Genomic DNA, 20,521 nt, shown 5'->3' on the forward strand with positions numbered 1-20,521 from the left:
GTCCCTCCTACCGCCGTTTCAACGCCCTCTGCCGCCCGTTAACGGCTCTTGTCAAATGGTTTTATTAGGGTGGGTGCGGTTTCTGTTTTGTGCCGCCAGGAGGCGCAAAGTCAAAGTCAAGTTGGAATTATATCCTTCCTTCGAGACAACCGAACTTGCTATGCCTCCTAAATGTGAATCGGAAATACAAAAATACCGGCTACAGCAAAGACCTATGGCTATTCCAAATGGCACGTAAACCCCATTGTTTTAGTGGTTTGTCCACTAATGTCCATTATTGAGGACCAAGTACGTGCCCTTAATCGGCAGCGTGTGCCGGGAACAGTGCAGGAGTGGACGACCAAATCGACCAGGGTAAATACTGGCTGGTGTTCGGGTCACCGGAGACGCTTGTGGGGAATGAACGTTGGATTAAGTGGTAAGTCAAATGATCTGATCTTCACTGTTTTATCTGCCGCTTACGTGACGTGACAGGGGCTACTGTTTCATATGATCTAACGAGTGGTGGTCACTGCTGTTTTCAAGTCCAATTGATCGTCAAATGCGAGGGGAGCACACAAACAAGAACAACTCCGTTATAATCCCATACAAAGAGCAAATTGACTGGCTTAATGCACAAAGAAAACAACACATTTCGAGTAGTCTTCCCTTGTACACATACTGTAAACAGTACTGTATATTCTCGAAGTCAACTTCCTTTGACTGGGTAGAGCAGACGGGAGAGTCGACCAAAGCAGACCCTGGTCCCCCAAGTCAAATTCTACGTATGTCTGCTCTACCCATTTCATAACAGGTGAGAATAAGGAACACATATTTATATAGTAAATTAAGTTGTATTGGCTGTGAGGCTGTAAACAGCAGATGTTAGCTGCTAGCTGATTGATTGATTAGCTAGCAGTCTCTGCTAGCTACTTCCCCATAATAGTCCATTCTCAGTGTAGCCTACATGCCTTTTTCATTTTTATATGTTACTAGTATACTATTTATCAATCACATTCAGTGTTGTTGTCCTTGCTCTAAGGACTTGTTATTGAATAGTCGTATTGCTTGTAATATACATGTCATATGTATATACTCTCTGTCAGGATCTATGGGGTAACTGTAACTGACCGCCAAGGGTAAAGATGCCTATCATCTTTACTGTCAGTAAGCTTTGATTTGCGTTGGTCTAGATGATCAATTTCTCTGTATAGGCTCAGAATACTGAGCCCTCTATTTATCTATCTAAGAAAATAATATTTCGGAGCCACTTGTGCACTTTCATTTAGTGTCCACATGGGGGCAGAGCTCGTCTTTCTTTAGTATAAAGGTCACAGCTTTCTGTGTGACCAAGGCGGAAGTAACTCAGATAACGACGGAGCAGGCAGCGAATTGTATGATGGAAGGACCTTACTCCAGTTAAATTAACTACCCTTGGTAAAGCGGAATAAGGTATGTCGAACACTCAAATGTATTATTATTATTACTGTTGTTGAAGATATGTTGTTGTATATTTATGTGTGTAACCGCCAAACATTTATAAACATATAAAGTGGTGCACTCACGAAGCAGATTCTAATCAAAGGCACCTGCTGCCGGACAAGTAACGTTATTATATATCATTGTTTTTCCCTGAGTGCCTTTGCTATGGAAGACGAGTTCACCCTTTAAATATCTTTAATACAATTGTTTGTTTGAACACTTTGGTATAATAATGAATGACATGTGAACAATATTGAAATGTGAAATATGTAACTAATTGTATGTTTGTGTTTGACTGTCCTATGCAGTTTTCACGGTGCAAACGAGGTGCAAACGAGGTGCAAACGAGGTGCAAACGGACCAAATGAGGCAACCGTCACTACCTGTACAAAGTACCAAAGAAAAGCTACAGTACTGCTAAGCTGAAATGCAAGAGAAAAAAGAGAAAATAAATAAAAGCATCTGTACGAAACATAACCGCATCTTTATTTCAAGACCAAGCCGGGGGGCAGTTACAGTGAAAACTTACCGACCAGTGGTGAGCGAAGACTTACCCATACTCTGAAGATGATAAACAGTGAGTAAAACCCGTACTCTGAAGATGATCAACAGTGAGTAAAACCCATACTCTGAAGAGGATAAATGTATTATGAAACCTCATTCTGAAGTGGATAAATGTGAAATAGACCTTACTCTGAAGAAGATGGATGTATTATGAAGACTTTATTCTGAAGTGGATAAATGTACAATGAAGACCATACTCCAAAGAAAATGCATGTATGTTGAAGACCTCACTCTGAAGAAAATGCATGTACAATGAAGACCTCACTCTGAAGAAAATACATGTACAATGAAGACCATACTCTGAAGAGAACACATGTATGTTGAGGACCCTACTAAAGAAAATACATGTATGAAGAGAAGGAAGAATGAGCCTACTGAATTAACCCTATGCTGTCTGGTATCCATCCCAGCAAACCCACGGACGTGTGGCAACTCCTGTATATCTAATTAACCCTATGCTGTCTGGTATCCATCCCAGCAATACCACGGATGTGTGGCAACTCCTGTATATCTAATTAACCCTATGCTGTCTGGTATCCATCCCAGCAATACCACGGATGTGTGGCAACTCCTGTATATCTAATTAACCCTATGCTGTCTGGTATCCATCCCAGCAATACCACGGATGTGTGGCAACTTCTGTATATCTAATTACCCTCATGCTGTCTGGTATTCATCCCAGCAATACCACGGACGTGTGGCAACTCCTGTATGTTTAATGAATATTATGCTGTCTGATATCCATCCCAGCAAGTGGAACTCTTAAATACCATCTAGTTATTTGATATTTTGAGTGTATGTGATCAAGCACAATGTCGGCCCAAGAAGACGAAGCTGGCAACCTCTTGGAGTTGGAACAGAACAGAACGGGTGCTCGCCAAAGAACTCTAACCGAGAAAGGAAAAGAAAACTGTGAAGTGGAGGATAAGAGGAATGAGAAAGCTTTTAACAAAGCTTATCAGAAGTGGAAGAAGATAGCCAAGGAAGCAAGAGGGAAGCTAAGAACCTTCTGTCCAGCAGAAGAACTTGAAAGACTAAAACAAGACATTCAAGCAAGTTGTGACTTAGTAAGAAGTTTATATGAGTCCATTTTACGTAACCATGCCACGACTCCTGAGATCGCAAATAAAATGGACGCCTGTATTCAGCTGACGACAGACACCCAAGAGCTTGTGTGTAAGCAGCTGGAAACAAAAGAGGAAGATTTTAATGAAAGACTTGAGAAGGAGAGGGTGAGAATAGCTCTGAACAAAGAAGAGTACAGATCTGTATATGGTCACACAAATACTGAAACAATTCACTCTCAACGTTCCAAGGCATCAAACAGGCGGAGGGAAGCTGAACTCGCGGCTAAAGTGGAAGAGGTAAAGGCCATGCAAGTGATCCAGGCTCAGCAAACCAGTCTCCTCCAACTAGAGGGGGAAGAGGCAGCCATGCTGATGGAAATGGAGAAGTTGAAGGTACAGAGTCGACGTAAGCTGGAGGAGGAGAGGATGAAGTTACAGCAGCTACAAGCAGAGAAGGAAGTCCAGGTAGCAGCAGCCCGAGTGAGGGCATACAGTTCGGGAAGTGATCTAGACAACGAAGAAGAAGAAGTCACTGACCATGAAATAAATACTGCTTACCAAAATCCTGAATATAGTGCTCCGCTACATCCTACAGCATTCCAACGTCAAGCATCTCCCAGCGCGACGGCAAACCAAGAGGCCTTCAGTCTAGCCGAAGCAATCACAAGTGCATTAAGCATGAATCGCTTCCTTCCTACACCAGAACCAACAATATTCAACGGTGACCCTATGAAATTTGTTGATTGGAAGATGACCTTCATGACCCTGATACATCGAAAGCCTCTCCCAACAAGTGATAAGATGTTTTATCTGAAAATGTACCTTACTGGAGAAGCTCGTAAGTCTGTGGAAGGATTCTTTTACAGAGACTCCGAGGAAGCATATAAAGGTGCCTGGAGAGTGTTGGAAGAGAGGTATGGAAACCCCTTCATTATACAAAGGGCGTTCAGAGACAAGCTAATGAGATGGCCTAAGATAAACACAAACGATCCTCTGGCGCTCCGAGAGTTTGCAGACTTCCTACAGGGATGCACAGAGGCAATTCCACATGTCCGAGGGCTGGACATCTTGAACGACTGTGAAGAGAACCACAAACTGCTCAAGAAACTACCTGAGTGGATTGTGCGAAGATGGAGCAGGATCATCGTAGAAGAACTAGATAAATCTGGAAGCTATCCAAGTCTTGCACACTTTTCAAAGTTTCTGAACAAAGAGGCACGAATAGCTTGTAACCCCATCGCTACCCCACTACTGTTGAACTCCAGAGCCTCAGACGAGAGGTTTTCCAAGAGAGCCAGAGCGTTGAATACAAGCACTCACATAAAGAGCAACATCGTGGAGACACAGTATTCACCCTATAGAGCCAGACCACCTTGCCCAATCTGCAAGAATGAGAATCATGGCATTGCTACATGCACTAACTTCGCATCAAGGTCTATAGAGGATAAGAGAACGTACATCTACCAAAATCACCTCTGCTTTGGATGTCTAAAGAAGGGACACTCCAGCAAGGACTGTAAACGGCGACATACCTGCAACACCTGCAACCGTCGTCATCCAACGTGTCTGCACGAAGAGAGGTCACAGGCACCAGAGACAACCCAGAGTGGCACATCTACTGCAAACTACCGGGGCCAAGAAGTCCGCAGAGTCGTGTCTCACACTACAACCCGATGTGCTTCTGCGACCTCAAGCATTGTCCCAGTCCTTGTGTCTTCAGTTCAAGAGCCACAGATAACGGTGCTCACTTACGCACTACTCGACACACAGAGTGATACAACGTTTATCTTAGAGGACCTGCTTAAGGAGTTAAGTGTGGAAAGTCAACCTGTGAAGCTGAGACCCAGTACAATGACTGCTGTAAATACAGTTATAACCAGCAAGAGTGTCAGCGGCCTACAAATCAGAGGACTCCATTCTGCAAACAACATCAGAGTGCCACAAGCCTACACTCGTAGCTTCATCCCAGTAGACAAATCCTACATTCCTACTGGTAAAACAGCGCTACAGTGGCCTCACCTCAAGCATCTCGTAAACAAGTTGCCAACACTTCTAGACTGTGAAGTGGGTATGTTAATAGGATGTGATTGTCCCTCAGCGCTAGCTCCACTCGAAGTCATCACAGGCTGTGAAAACGAACCTTTCGCACAGAGGACAGAGCTTGGCTGGAGCATAATAGGCTCATCTAACCCTCATCTGGACCGACAAGGGAGCCAGAGCTTTGTACATAGAGTGTCAGTAAAAGAAATACCAGCCCCGTCTACAACAGATGTCCTTAAAGTACTTGAGTCGGACTTCTCTGAAAGGAACTACGAGGACAAGTACGTGTCTCAAGAAGATGTTCACTTCATACAATTCCTCAGCGAGAACATCAGACAGAAAGAAGATGGACACTACGAGATGCCTCTACCTTTCAAGGGTAGCAGCCCACCATCCCTACCAAACAACAAGAGACTAGCTACAGTCCGCCTCCAGTCTCTAAAGAAGAAGCTAAAGACGGATAAAGAGTATCACGAACGCTATAAGGCTTTCATGAAAGACATCATCGAGAAAGGTGACGCAGAACTTGACCATACCACTTCATATGGAGAGACCGCTTGGTACCTTCCTCATCACAGCATTTACCACCCTCAAAAGCCTGGCAGGCTACGGGTCGTGTTTGACTGCTCAGCTAAATTCTGTGCAGTTTCCCTAAATGACTGTCTATTGACCGGTCCCGACTTAATCAACTCCCTAATAGGAGTTCTATGCCGCTTCAGAAAGGAAGACGTGGCCATAATCTGCGACGTGGAAAGAATGTTCCACCAGTTCTTCGTCCACCCTGACTCTCGAAAATACCTCAAGTTCCTGTGGTGGAGGGAAGGTGATTTGGAAACGGAACCACAGGAATACAGGATGGCAGTTCACCTCTTTGGAGCTGCTTCGTCTCCTGGATGTGCCAATTTTGGCCTAAGGTACATGGCACACCAACATAGAGAAGACTACCCAGCAGCCTCAGCCTTCATTGAGAAGAACTTCTACGTTGATGATGGGTTAGCCAGCGTTTCATCAGTCGAAGAGGCCAAGAAACTGATCATCGAGGCACAAAAATTGTGCAAACGAGGAGGCCTGCGCCTCCACAAATTCAACTCTAACCACAAAGACGTCCTTAACTGTGTGAAACCCTCAGAAAGAGCAACAATCACTGACCCTCTCGAACTTAAGCTGGAAGCGACCCCAACTGAGCATGCACTTGGCCTTCAGTGGTCTATAGACAACGACACCTTCAGCTTCAATGTCAACATGAAAGACCAGCCTTCAACCCGTCGAGGAATCCTCTCCATCGTCGCCTCTCTTTATGACCCACTCGGGTTTGTTGCCCCATTCACCCTAAGCGGGAAACGCATACTCCAAGAACTATGCCGCAGAGGCATAAGATGGGACGATCCACTGCCAGATGACTTAAAGCCACGGTGGGAGGAATGGAAGATCGGGCTACATAACTTAAAGGAATTCACAATCCCTAGATGCTATCACCCACATGACTTCGGCAACATCATCAAGACGGAACTGCATCACTTTGCCGATGCCAGCAGCATAGGGTATGGCGCTTGTTCCTACCTCAGGTACAAAAATGACAAAAATACAGTACACTCCAGTCTTGTGATGGCCAAAGCAAGAGTAGCACCCACCAAGGTCTCAAGCATCCCACGACTAGAGCTCTCAGCGGCAGTGGTCGCAACCAAATTAAGTGTGTTGCTGAAAAGAGAACTGCAGATGAAGATCGATGAAGAATTCTTCTGGACAGATTCACAAGTAGTTCTGGGCTACATCAATAATGAGGCAAGAAGGTTCCATGTGTTCGTCGCGAACAGAGTCCAACTGATAAGAGAAAACACTGACCCAAGTAAATGGCACTATATCGAAACAGCAGAGAACCCGGCAGATCATGCCTCCAGAGGCCTTCAGGCATCTCACATTCCTTCAACAAACTGGATGTCAGGTCCTACATTTCTCTGGGAGCAAGAAGTACATCCCAAACTGAATCCCTTCGCAGACTTACTCGTAGGCGATCCTGAGGTTAAGGCTGTCCAAGCTTTCACAACCAAAGTTAACAGTTGTACAGACATTCTAAGTCGCCTAAATCAGATCTCTTCATGGTCAAAGATCCTGAAAGTAGTCGCAAGAATCAAGAGGCTGGGATCGGGAAAAGTACACAACACCGAACTGGTGACAGTCGAAGAACGAGAAAGAGCTGCCAAAATAGTGATCAAGCTTGTCCAGCAGCAAGCCTTCTCTCAGGAAATTAAGAGATGCCAGGAAGGAGATGCTCTCCCAAGTTCAAGTGCTCTCCATTCCCTTGATCCAATTCTGCATCAAGAACTTCTCTGTGTGGGTGGAAGATTGAGACGCTCATCCCTCAGTCAAGAAATGAAACATCCCATCATTTTGCCAAAAGACAGCCCTATCACCAAGCTAATTACGGCTCATCACCACGCTCAAGTTTGTCACCAAGGCCGAAGTCAAACCCAAATGGAACTGAGGGCAAATGGTTTCTGGGTCATTGGTGGGAGCAAATTAGTAGCCAAGCTGATTCACAACTGTGTACGATGCAGGAAACTCCGACGACCTACTGAAGAGCAGCAAATGGCTGAACTCCCTAAAGAGCGTGTGGAAGACTCACCGCCTTTCTCATACAGTGGCATGGACTGCTTCGGCCCCTTTCTGATTAAAAAGGCTCGAAAGGAGTACAAAAGGTATGGCCTGATACTAACTTGCCTAGCTTCACGAGCTGTCCACATCGAGATGCTTGAAGACTTATCAACAGACTCATTCATTAACGCCTTGAGATGCTTCATCAGCCTCAGAGGAGCTGTTCGGCAACTTCATTGCGACCACGGTACTAACTTCGTGGGAGCTAGAAACCAGTTTAAAGAAGCACTCAAACAATGTGACGCCAGTTTACTGGAGATCTTTCTAGCAGAGAAACAGTGTGAATTTGTCTTCAACGCTCCATCCGCCAGCCATGCAGGTGGTGTCTGGGAACGTCAAATCAGGACAGTAAGAAATGTGCTGAACGCCACTATCGCTCTGTGTCCAGGCAGACTTGATGACACCTCTCTTAGAACACTCTTCTATGAAGCTACAGCTATTGTAAACAGCCGACCACTGACAGTAGATGGTATCAACGATCCTATGGCGCTAGAACCCTTAACACCAAACCATCTCGTCATGATGAAGTCTAAAATCGCTCTTCCACCCCCTGGGAGATTTGTTAAAGAGGACATGTATGCAACCAAGAGATGGCGCAGAGTCCAGTACCTAATCTAACAATTCTGGAGCCGCTGGAAGAAGGAATACCTCCTGAACATTTCTACACGCCAGAAGTGGCACGTACCACGGCGTAACCTCAAGGTGAACGACATAGTCATCCTCAAGGACAGTAACCTGCCAAGAAGCCAGTGGCAACTATGTCGGGTCGTCGAAGCCACTCCAGAGAGCGACGGTCTAGTACGTCGAGTAAAAATACAGACTGGGGAGCGAAAAGATCACTCTACCAGACCTTCAGTCCTCGAGCGACCGATCCAGAAATTGGTACTCCTCCTCGAGAGTAATTAGTATAGAAATGCTTGAAAAATATTATTTTGATGCTATGTGAAATCTAAAAGGAAATCCTGTATGACTAAATTAATTGTTTTTGTGCTTATCCGTCATAGCAGGATTTGGTGGGAGTGTAACTGACCGCCAAGGGTAAAGATGCCTATCATCTTTACTGTCAGTAAGCTTTGATTTGCGTTGGTCTAGATGATCAATTTCTCTGTATAGGCTCAGAATACTGAGCCCTCTATTTATCTATCTAAGAAAATAATATTTCGGAGCCACTTGTGCACTTTCATTTAGTGTCCACATGGGGGCAGAGCTCGTCTTTCTTTAGTATAAAGGTCACAGCTTTCTGTGTGACCAAGGCGGAAGTAACTCAGATAACGACGGAGCAGGCAGCGAATTGTATGATGGAAGGACCTTACTCCAGTTAAATTAACTACCCTTGGTAAAGCGGAATAAGGTATGTCGAACACTCAAATGTATTATTATTATTACTGTTGTTGAAGATATGTTGTTGTATATTTATGTGTGTAACCGCCAAACATTTATAAACATATAAAGTGGTGCACTCACGAAGCAGATTCTAATCAAAGGCACCTGCTGCCGGACAAGTAACGTTATTATTAGTGCTGTCAGGCGATTAAAAAAATTAATCTAATTAATTACAGGATTTGTAATTAATTAATCTAATTAATCGCATTTTAATCGCATAACCATTTTATGCCTGATATTCTATATTCTATAATCATATTTCAAATTGCATGTGTCCGGATGGCAGAATTCAGTACTGTATCTACAAAACCTTCTGTTTAATCATCTTCCATCTATTAATTTGCTTAGATTTTTCAGGTCTGGTCAATTTGAGCATAGTGTTATTCACAGTCAAAGATAAAAAAGAAATGTTATTGATATTTTCATTTGGTTCATTACAATTTACTCAAGCCTAGTAACAGACACAGTATTTCTGACACTGGGAATACATTCCCTGAGATCCATAGATGTCCCTTGAATCATATACCAAGAACATGCAAATGGACCATATAAAAAAAAGTCTGTAATGTGTATTCTACGTTCTTATGGAATGAATGGGATAAAAAAAAAATTATAAAAAAAAAAAAAAAAAAAAAAAACTTTTTTTTTGTAATTAATTTTGAGTTAATTTTCATAACGCGATAATTTGCTGTGTAATTAATTAATCTAATTAACGCGATAAACTGACAGCCCTAGTTATTATATATCATTGTTTTTCCCTGAGTGCCTTTGCTATGGAAGACGAGTTCACCCTTTAAATATCTTTAATACAATTGTTTGTTTGAACACTTTGGTATAATAATGAACGACATGTGAACAATATTGAAATGTGAAATATGTAACTAATTGTATGTTTGTGTTTGACTGTCCTATGCAGTTTTCACGGTGCAAACGAGGTGCAAACGAGGTGCAAACGAGGTGCAAACGGACCAAATGAGGCAACCGTCACTACCTGTACAAAGTACCAAAGAAAAGCTACAGTACTGCTAAGCTGAAATGCAAGAGAAAAAAGAGAAAATAAATAAAAGCATCTGTACGAAACATAACCGCATCTTTATTTCAAGACCAAGCCGGGGGGCAGTTACAGTAACAGTACTGTATATTTGCATATCATATTATGTCACAAATGTAACAGTACTATATACCTGTATGTCATGTATGTCCCTATGCCATAAATGTCATGATGTCATGTATGTTGAGTATGTCACAAATGTCACTATGAATTGAAAATGGGGGACCCTGATGTAAACAAGACGAAAGTCTCTCTGGTCTGCATCCCCTTAACAATTGTGTGTATTGAGCCGTACTGTATTGTATCCATTCTGCAATCTGTTAATAACGTTTTCATTCATTCATTCATTCATTCATTCATTCATTCATTCATTCATTCATTCATTCATTCATTCATTCATTCATTCATTCATTCATTCATTCAGGTGCAAAGGTCAATGACCAAACACACCCAGACTACATTCCATCTGTATTCCCTTCAACATCACAGTCTACACCATCTACGTCAACGAACATCAGTCGCCATGAGCGGCGTGCAAAAAGGAACTCCTCTTCATACCATCGTAAGTGATATCATCTAGTTTTCAGTTATGTGCCAAAATCAATGGGTTCCTAAATTGCAGTTTCTTATTAGTATGGTTTTTATTTCATTTAAAGTGACTCCCCACAAGAGGACTAAACGTTGCAGCCAAGACATCCAAGTTGAGGCAGCAGCCCAAGTTGAGGAAGCAGCCACACCTCCCATCACTGAGCAGTCTCTGTTTGACGAGATGCAGTCTCTCAGAGAGGAGAGGGATGCAGCCAAGGAGGATGGTGACCAACAGAGAATGCACAACAATGCAAGTAAAGAAAATGCAAAACTAACTTCTGCTATTGCTTTTTTTTAGATACAAAAATACAAAAAATGTATTGTCACATTAACTTTCTGTGACTGAGTGCTATTTCACAACAATGCATGTAAAAAATTGTTATTTTTTTTAGATACAAAAATACAAAAGTGCTATTTCAAGTTTAAACATGCATAGCATATGCATAACAGCAGCATTGGCAGGCCTACAATTTCAACATGCACAACAATGCATGTAAAAAATGCTTATTTTTTTTATATACAAAAATACAAAAGTGCTATTTCAAGTTTAAACATGCATAACATATGCATAACAGCAGCATTGGCAGGCCTACAATTTCAACATGCACAACAATGCATGTAAAAAATGCTTATTTTTTTTATATACAAAAATACAAAAGTGCTATTTCAAGTTTCAACATGCACAACAATGCATAACATGTGCATAACAGCAGCATTGGCAGACCTACATTTTCTCCAAGAAGGAAGCCATAACATAAAACTTCAAAAGGGCTAAAAACTAAATTACAAACATCACAAAACAAACTGGTCAGACTACTGCTTGACCTTACTCCTAGAACACACCTCACCCCTGCCCACTTTGACAATATAGGATGGCTTAGAGTAGACGACAGAGTACAGCAACTTAGTTAGGGTTAGACTTCTTTTTCTTTTTTCTGCACTCCGGGCAATACCATGTCTTGCTTTTCGGTAGCCTTTTGAGGTTTAGACACCTGGGATGGAACCAGTCATCACAGGTGTCACAGCCAACCATGCTCTCTGATTCTGTTGTTGTTTTACACAAGCAGTAGACTGGAGTGCTTGTGCTGCTGGCCGCCTGTTGCTCCTGTTGGGTGGGTAACACTGGTAAATTTGTGGCAACATTCTTTTTATTATTTATTTTTTATTTAAAAAATATTATTTTGTATAACTCACCCTGCCATACAGTCACAGTGACCTGCAACCACCTTTCCCGTGCCATCTAAGGCCACCCAAGGATGATGTGGATCATCATTCACTCTGTAGGATGGTCTGACATCCACCCGCAACAAGGTGCACCTTGTCAGTTTCCGGTGGAACACGGTTTCTACCCAACCAGAGACAAAGAAGCGGTATGCCTCTAAAGACTTATAGTTCTCCATGGCTTCTGATGAGAATACACCTGAAATAATAATGTAACTCTGGCCTGATCAATATTCTTCAGTTTTTTATCTTATCTTATCTCCTATCGGTACTGTTGTCATTATGAATTGAAAATGGGGGACCCTGATGTAAACAAGACGAAAGTCTTCCTCTGGTCTGCATCCCCTTAACAATTGTGTGTATTGAGCTGTACTGTATTGTACCCATTTTGCAATCTGTTAATACAATTTCCATTCAATTACTGTATCTATGGAGGACAAACATGTCATGTCCAAATGTCATATCTAGCTATTACGCGGCCAGTGTTGAAAAGCCTTGAGGTCGCATTCAATTTTCGAGAGACCATAACGTTAACTTGACAGCAATGTGGATACAGCTTTATTTGAGCAGTTGCTACTGTAACGTTACCTTAGTTGACTACATAACTGTAGTAAACAAACTAACGTTAAACCTAATTTAATTTACCAGTAAATTCAGTACAGCGACAGCTGAAATCCACAGGACAGCCTGATCACAATAATCGACGGGCCAGTTACATTTCCCCCAACCAGAGCCTAACTAGAGCCACATTCTGCGAATCAGAGGCAGAGTAGGGCGGGTCTTCGGTGCCAGCACGTTGGGTTGTCTCGTAAAGAATAATACTGCACTGTATCTGAGTATCTAGATGATTATCCATAAAAAACGCACGTTAATCGAAAATACCACACCATTACTGTACCAATGACAGTCAAATAATCTACAGAAAAGCATTACATTGCAAAATAATATGTCCAAGACTAGTGTCGCATGCACACACACACACAGATTGTAGAATAGCTCCCTCTCTCCACCGTGTAACTCGACTCCCCCTACTGGTTGAACCAGGCAGAGCAGCGTAAAAAGACGTCATCTAGCGTCATCTAGCTTGCTACCGGCGGTAGACGCCTCGTTTTCCAGTCCCACATCTGTAGATCCTCTTCTCTTTGGATTTAAGTGTTGATCTTTGTCCTATTGGATCTATGTATATTCATGTTGCCTTTGTGAAGTTATCTCTTCCTTCTGTTTAGTTATTCCATTAAAAGTTGAATATTCTTTAGGGGTTCATCTTAGCTGAGCTGAGCTGGTTAAACTCTCCAGCCTCTCTCTCTCTCTCTCTCTCTCTCTCTCTCTCTCTCTCTCTCTCTCTCTCTCTCTCTCTCTCTCTCACTCTTTCTCCCTCTATCTCTCTCTTCCCCCTCTCTCCATATCTCCCCGTGTCTCTCTCTCTCCCTCCCTCCCTCCCTCCCTGTGTCTCTCTCTCCCTCTCTCTGTCTCTCTATTTCTCTCTCTCCTTCTCCCTCTATCGCTATCCCTCTCTCTCTCTCTCTCTCTCTCTCTCTCTCTCTCTCTCTCTCTCTCTCTCTCTCTCCTCTCCCTCCCTCCCTCCCTCCCTCCCTCCCCTCCTCCCTGTCTCTCTCACTCTCTCTCTCTCTCTCTCTCTCTCTCTCTCTCTCTCTCTCTCTCTCTCTCTCTCTCTCTCTCTCTCTCTCTCTCTCTCTCTTCCTCCCAGCATCTCCACTCTGCACAGGGCTGCTGTGTGCATAATCTTTCCCCTTTTTTCGAGAGCAGAATCAATGTGTGCATAATCAAAGTGCTATTGACAGCACTCATATCCTTCCCCGTGGCAAGAAAAGAGGATCTTGAAGTGATGGGGGGGGGGGGGGGGGGGGGTGCAGAAATGAATGCATTAACACCCCCTTCAGTCAGCCTTGCAGGCGGGGATAACAAAGAGCCCCGTCTCAATGTTAACACCGAAGATTAGGTCAAGTTCTTTCTCTCTTTTCTTTTTTTTTACCCCGCTTGAGTTTCCCTTCTGTAAATGACGAGTTCTGATGTGAAACAAGCAAACGTGTCAAGGCGAGTTGAAAGATGTAGGCATTTCCTGCCATGTCAGGGTGACAGGCAGAGGAATATTTGGGCCATTAGGGGCTTATTAGTGAATAAATGACCAGATGGCTCAGTGATGCACAGAGATGGACAGAACTGGATGCTACTAATCAGCAGTGTCTGTAGCTCCCGGTGTCAAATCGCACGACACGGTAACCCATGGCAACGGAATAAAAGTTAACATTAGCAAGTCAATTTTAGATCTGGGCTTGTGCAGTAAACAGGCTTTCAAACGGCCCCCCGTGCCTCTCTGGGGGGGAGGACTGCCTTTCTTATGGAGAAAATATGATTTCAAAAGGTTTAAGATCTGTGTTTTGTTTACCTTAGGATATATATACTGTATATATATGATTTATTTTCAAATGAATACGTTTTTCTTTATTAGATAAAGATTTATTTTCCTCTTTGATACTATATATATATATATATATATATATATATATATATATATATATATATATATATATATATATATATATATATATATATATATATATATATATATATATACTGTTGTAATAGGATGGGCTATTATTAACAGTTTTCACAAGTGTGTCAATAAGGGTTTTATTAAAGTTACGTTCTAAGTCTACATAATAATCTGTATATGATTTTCTATGCGGTATTCATCGTGAAATTGATAATAAATTATATGTATATTGTGTTTGAGTGATAAATGTAAAAGGAAACTTCACAAAAAAAAAAAAAAAAAATGCTGATTTATTTTGCACATAATCTCTTAATAAATATGGCCACCAGTGATGTCCTCGGGAGCAGTGAATCCCTGTGTTAATTACAGCTCCATGAAACGATGTAGATGGGGGGGGGAAATAGCAATTTCTCATTTTTATAGGGGCCGCTACCTTATAATTTCATTGAGCTGTAATTAACACAAGGATTAAACCACCGCTGGCCATATTCAAACTTGTTTACTCTCAAAAGCCGTCAAACTAAATGAACGTGTGCAAAACTGTTTAGCGTCGGTGTGTGAGATTAGGTGCAAAATAAATCAGCATTGTTTTTTTGGCGAAGTGGCCCTTTAATTAAGAAGGTCGACAACAATACAGGAAGCTTAAAAGTTTATCCATTCCTTTCTTTCTTCTACTATTCTTCTGAGAAGACGCCAGAAGACCGTGGGATATCGCTCACATTTATTCCAGCGTCTGCACCTCACTTTTGTATGTTTGTCAATATATTCATCCAATTTTTCTCCTTTTTTTTTAAAGGTGCTTTCATTAGTTTGATTCGGAGATGCCCCACCATCTTCCTTACGCTTACGGGAGGTAACCAGCGAAATCTGGAAGCCCAGCCGTGTCCGTGCATCAATATAATTGGCGATGGGTTGTTTTGTGACAGATGTGGAAGATGAAAAGTAAAAGGGGGGGGGGGGGGGGAGAACCCGACACAACGCGTTGGAGTTGCATATGTGTAGAACACTCGGGGTTCTCCTTTAATTGTATGTTTCTCCCCCCCCCCCGCCTCACTGCCGGCTGACACAAACAGGCAGCCTGTTTAATGGATGAGAAGAGCCGCTTGAACACGGTCTGTCACTTCTGATCGCCTCTGCCCTCTTCCTCCCGCGGAATAATTGATCACTCGTCTGCTAATACCCCTCCGTTTAACACCGGAGTTCCCACTGTCATTAAACTTTAAAGGGTCGGCTTATAAATTAGGGATCCGTTTAGGGGTACGGGGAGATGGGTGTGGTGGTACATAAGCCCCCCATCCCCCTCCTGCACGCTATACCTGCCTGCCTGTTTGACTTTTGAAATTGAGTGAATGTATAAAATAAAATGTATTTCATATATATATATATATATATATAATTGTATTTGTAGCTGGGATTTGCGAGGTTACAATATGATAGTAGTTCCCCTTTTAACCATAAATCTCCTGAAAAAAGAGAATACTAACGTAAAAGACATTTGTTAAAACTTGCTCTTCCGCTGTCACGGACAACGACTAAATTACAGCCCCCCGACTTTGTGCAGATTAAGCACTTTGACTTATCGATGTTCCGTAATTGTGATATTTCTCGATAAACAACCGCATTTGAATAATTTATGCACGTATCGCGCTCCCCACTCCATTATACCTCTGGAAAAAAAACAGCGTAGGCAATAAAACATAAATAGTGTGAGCTTAATGTACGGGACGGAAACAGTGGGAATCCTTGTTATTATCCCCCCGCACCCCACCCCGCATTACATCGAATGGGAGCGCATTGTTATTATTTGTCATCATATGCTAATTACGCATCATTAATGTTAGACCTTAATGGCCTCGAGAGTGGGTAATAGGCTGGAAGGCTGAGCTGGCTGCTCCTCGCAGGGAAACGTGAGTCTGGGGGGATAGAGAGCACATGCTAATGAAGCCGGGACCTTTTATCTTAGCAGATTAAAAGGGAAAAGATCACAACCCTCAAAATAAGCGTTTTGACATCTGTAATTGGAAGAGACAACAAGCTTTTTGTTCCATTATAGGGAGCAGGAGGCATCAGGCCGGGGGTGGATAAACCTCTCCGGCGAGCCGTACACTCCCTCTGTGCCTTTCAGTCAGTTAGCCAAATGAAATCTCGCTGCTGCTTTCATGCTTTTAGCCGCAGTTAGATGGAAGATGGAGTGCTGCTGGTTCCCGGACAAGCGCCCACTTATGTGATCTGTGCTTCCCGCGCCACCAGCCCCCCCCCCGGTCGTATGTGATCTGTGCCTCCCGCGCCACAGCCGCGGCCGCATGTGATCTGGGTGCAATACGTGCGTGCGTGAGCAACGGGAGCTTATAGCCTTTTCAAATAAACGGATGCCCTTGCTGATTGTGAACACTGAACAGTGACCCCTGCCAATTATTAAGGGGATTCTCGACGAGCCGTACAAGGCCCCTATTGCACCAAAAAGCACTAAAGTTATTTAATAATTTTTTCCCTCTTCGCTCACTTCACCGTAACGATCTCTCGGCGAGATAATGCAAATGCGTTAGGTCGTGAGGCGTGGCGAGCGTAAGTCGAGACACACATGGCCGCTTGGCTTTTTAGAGTGACTGATGAGCGTGTGCGCATCTGGCCTCCTCCTCCAAGCGGGGGGGCCCAGGTGTTCGAGAGCCGCGCGAGTGAACGGTGGCAAAGTGACAGCTGGTCCAGCGTGGCTCCCATGTTTGACCCTCGGCACGGTGCGTCTCTCTCCCGGGGCGGACAGCGGGGGGGCTCGTCCGGGCCTCCGAGGACACGTCCACCGTCCCCAACACCTGACGCGAGGGAGGGGAGCCCGCCCGCCACCGGAGCCTGAGAGGTCCCCAGTCCACCGGGTTATGGTTAGTGTTGGGGGGGTGCGCGCGAGGCAGGTTCCGAGGGTCGTCGACCCACTCGGCCTCTGCCACCGCCGGCCGCCCCCGACAGGCTCCGGAACCGCGGGTGGCCTCGCTGACTCGCCCTGTTTGCTCCTATATCTGCTCCTTCTCTGAGGTTTTCAGGATCGCAGTAAAGGTCCTGGTATCACAAAGCGGGTCGTAGTAGGTGCGTCAACCTATACGGCCCTCTGTACAGTAGTACTGTGTGCGTGACACCGCCTGTCTGTTTACCTGACCTGACCTGACCTCGCACTACTGTAACTCCCATCCGATTGGCCGCCTGAATGGAGGAGGCGGGAATACAACGTAACGTCTGACGCTGGAAAAGGTCGGGTGCCTGTTGGAACCTATGGATCTGCAATAGTAATGAAAAGGAGGGTCCCAATTAAGTCAAACAATCAGAGAGACTTTATTCTCATAATACAAAGCTAAAAGAACAACAAAAAGAAACAATGATCAAACACATCCTCAATAAAAGACGAGGATATGAATTCCACTGAACGTTCCGTCTGATGTGAATAATTCAACGAGCCCACGATTCAATGCCGTCCATTTGTTAAAACAGCTTGGATTCCTCGGGTACAACAGTTTGTCGCACGACGACACCGTATCCGGAAGAAGTTCCTCGCGCCGTAACTCATGAGATCTAAACATAAAAAAAAAAAGGCCTTCCCCTCCTCCTCCTATCTGTTTACGATGAATATTTCATGCACGAAAGCAGGAAATGTTGATCAGTGGAAATTGTATGGAATTTGTCTCCATTATGCATGCTTATCATAATCACGGCGAGATTATGCAGCAACAAAGTACCAACGGCAATAAGTCTCCCGGATCGCTCGGGAAACGGAGAGAGGAGGCAGACTCTCACTCGGGTCGGAGACGATACCCACGCACACGCCGAGCCTTCCCCCGCGCGATTTGCACGCTCTCCCCTTTATCATAAAGACGAACCCTCCGCAAACACGGCTCTTTATGGCCACCGCGCCGCGGCACCCCGCACACACAACAACGGGAGCGGAAAATAACGCTCTACTAAAAACGTCACTTTATTTAATTATCGCTAGTTATCACAATTACCTTCCCTTTGACTTGGGCGGTGTATGTACTAAGAGTGTTTTTCCGCTCGCGCGCGCGCCTTGCAGGAGAGAATGTGAAAGGTCATGTGTCAGTTTTAATACGACCAGAGCACCTCTAATGAAACACTGTTGCAATATGTGTTGAATACGAATGCATTAATTTCTTAAACGTCTCTCATACTTGCGGTGGTGGTGGTTGCCGGGCTCGGCCTCCTTTTTTTTTTTAAACCGGGGAATAATTTGACAGCCGCCGCCCCCTGCCTCTCGCTCCCTGACAGCGTTCTCGACGAGCCCCCGGTCTCACCACCTGCGTCCACCCGAGCATTAAACCTCAGATCCTGAACCCTCCTCCTCACAAATGAACTGTCAGATCATTACCGGCGCGTGATGCAATATAATCTGTCTCAGAATTAACATTTGGCCAAGTCCGCACAGGTTTTATATATATATATATTTTTACCCTCCTCCCTCCCTCCCACCCGCCTCTTTTTCCGTAGCGGCTCCAGTTCCTTTCTCGGTTGGGGAAGGCGCCGGGTGTTTTGAATATGCATCTCTTCACATTTCCATGAAGGGATCCGCGGGGAGCACAGGCTGAGAGCGGCAGCAGCGCGAGCGGCATTAGCATGTCAGGAGGGAAGGGTCCTCTCTTCCTCCCCGCTCGCTCGCCGGGGTCCCTGTGCAGATGCTCCGCCTCACTTCTTGTTCATTACAATTGCATTTCATCAGCTTGATGATGTCCACATGTCAATTGAGTGGCGAGGATTTTGCACACAAAGGAGCCTCTGGGAAAAGGACTGGGTCGGCTAATCAGCTGATTATCATACCTCAAATGGGGGCTACGGGCCTCCACGTATCAAAAGGAGAGAGATGGGGGGGGGGGGGGGAGAGGGAGAGGTGCTGCAGAGACAGGCACAGGACGGTTGGGTCCAGATAGGCAGACAGCAGGCTAGGCTGATTAAACAGCCTCTCTTATGGGCACATACACACACACACACACACACACACACACACACACACACACACACACACACACACACACACACACACACACACACACACACACACACACACACACACACACACACACACACACACACACACACACACACACACACACATGGAGGAATGCAAAGTAAGCAAACTAAATGCAAGCACAAGCAGGACAGGTGAGAAAAGAACATTGGAATATTTATGGCGATCACAACTTTTTTTCCTTTATACCGGTAATCTTGACGTGTGTGTTATTTTTTGCGCGTTTTTTGCTTTTTACAGATCCGCTTGAACGCGGCGCGCCGTGACTTCGCGACGGTGAAAGTGTGTAGTCGAATAGTCTAAATGTAACCGTAGCACTGTGCAAATATACCATGTTTCATTGTCGTCAATTAAGTGCTTTTTAAACCTGAGAAGTAAGCTTGTGGTTTATTATAACCTCTTTATAATAATTATCGTGGACTAAACCCACTTATGTATCTCTCTCTCTATATATATATATATATATATATATATATATATATATATATATATATATATATATATATATATATATATATATATATATATATATATATATATATATATATATATATATATATATATATATATATATATATATATATATATATATATATATATATATATATATATATATATTTAACTGTATTCTTTTGATAATATGCATAACTGGGATATATATATACGGCTCATTAAAATGTCTTCCTGTGTATGATAGATTCATACAGTATGTATCACACATGCAATTGTTATTTATTCCAAGTCTCATTGTGGGTCTCATAATCCATCAACATCGTCTCCGTTCTCCGAGCTCAAAGGGCACGTCTTTGTCTCTCGCTCAGCTCCTTTTGTTTGAATGGAGATCGGCCCGCCAGCCTGAGCCACACATATAGTGTGGAAGTCACAAGTGACCAGGAAGCCCAATTATAAAGTCTGCAATCTGCATTGTTCTTGGAGCAAAAAAGAAAAAAGGAAAGAAT

General features: G+C 43.7%; 1 long non-coding RNA gene across 1 annotated transcript; it reads left to right on the forward strand.

The window, feature by feature from the left end:
- The first annotated feature begins 395 nt into the window (after window positions 1-395).
- Window positions 396-11,015, forward strand: LOC311229288. Its single transcript, XR_014619740.1, has 3 exons — window positions 396-418; window positions 10,643-10,780; window positions 10,875-11,015. It is a non-coding gene; the product is annotated as an uncharacterized lncRNA (long non-coding RNA).
- The last annotated feature ends 9,506 nt before the right edge of the window (window positions 11,016-20,521 follow it).

Source organism: Notolepis coatsorum (assembly GCF_963971535.1).
Source record: "Notolepis coatsorum genome assembly, chromosome: 5".
In the NCBI taxonomy this organism is placed as follows: domain Eukaryota; kingdom Metazoa; phylum Chordata; class Actinopteri; order Aulopiformes; family Paralepididae; genus Notolepis; species Notolepis coatsorum.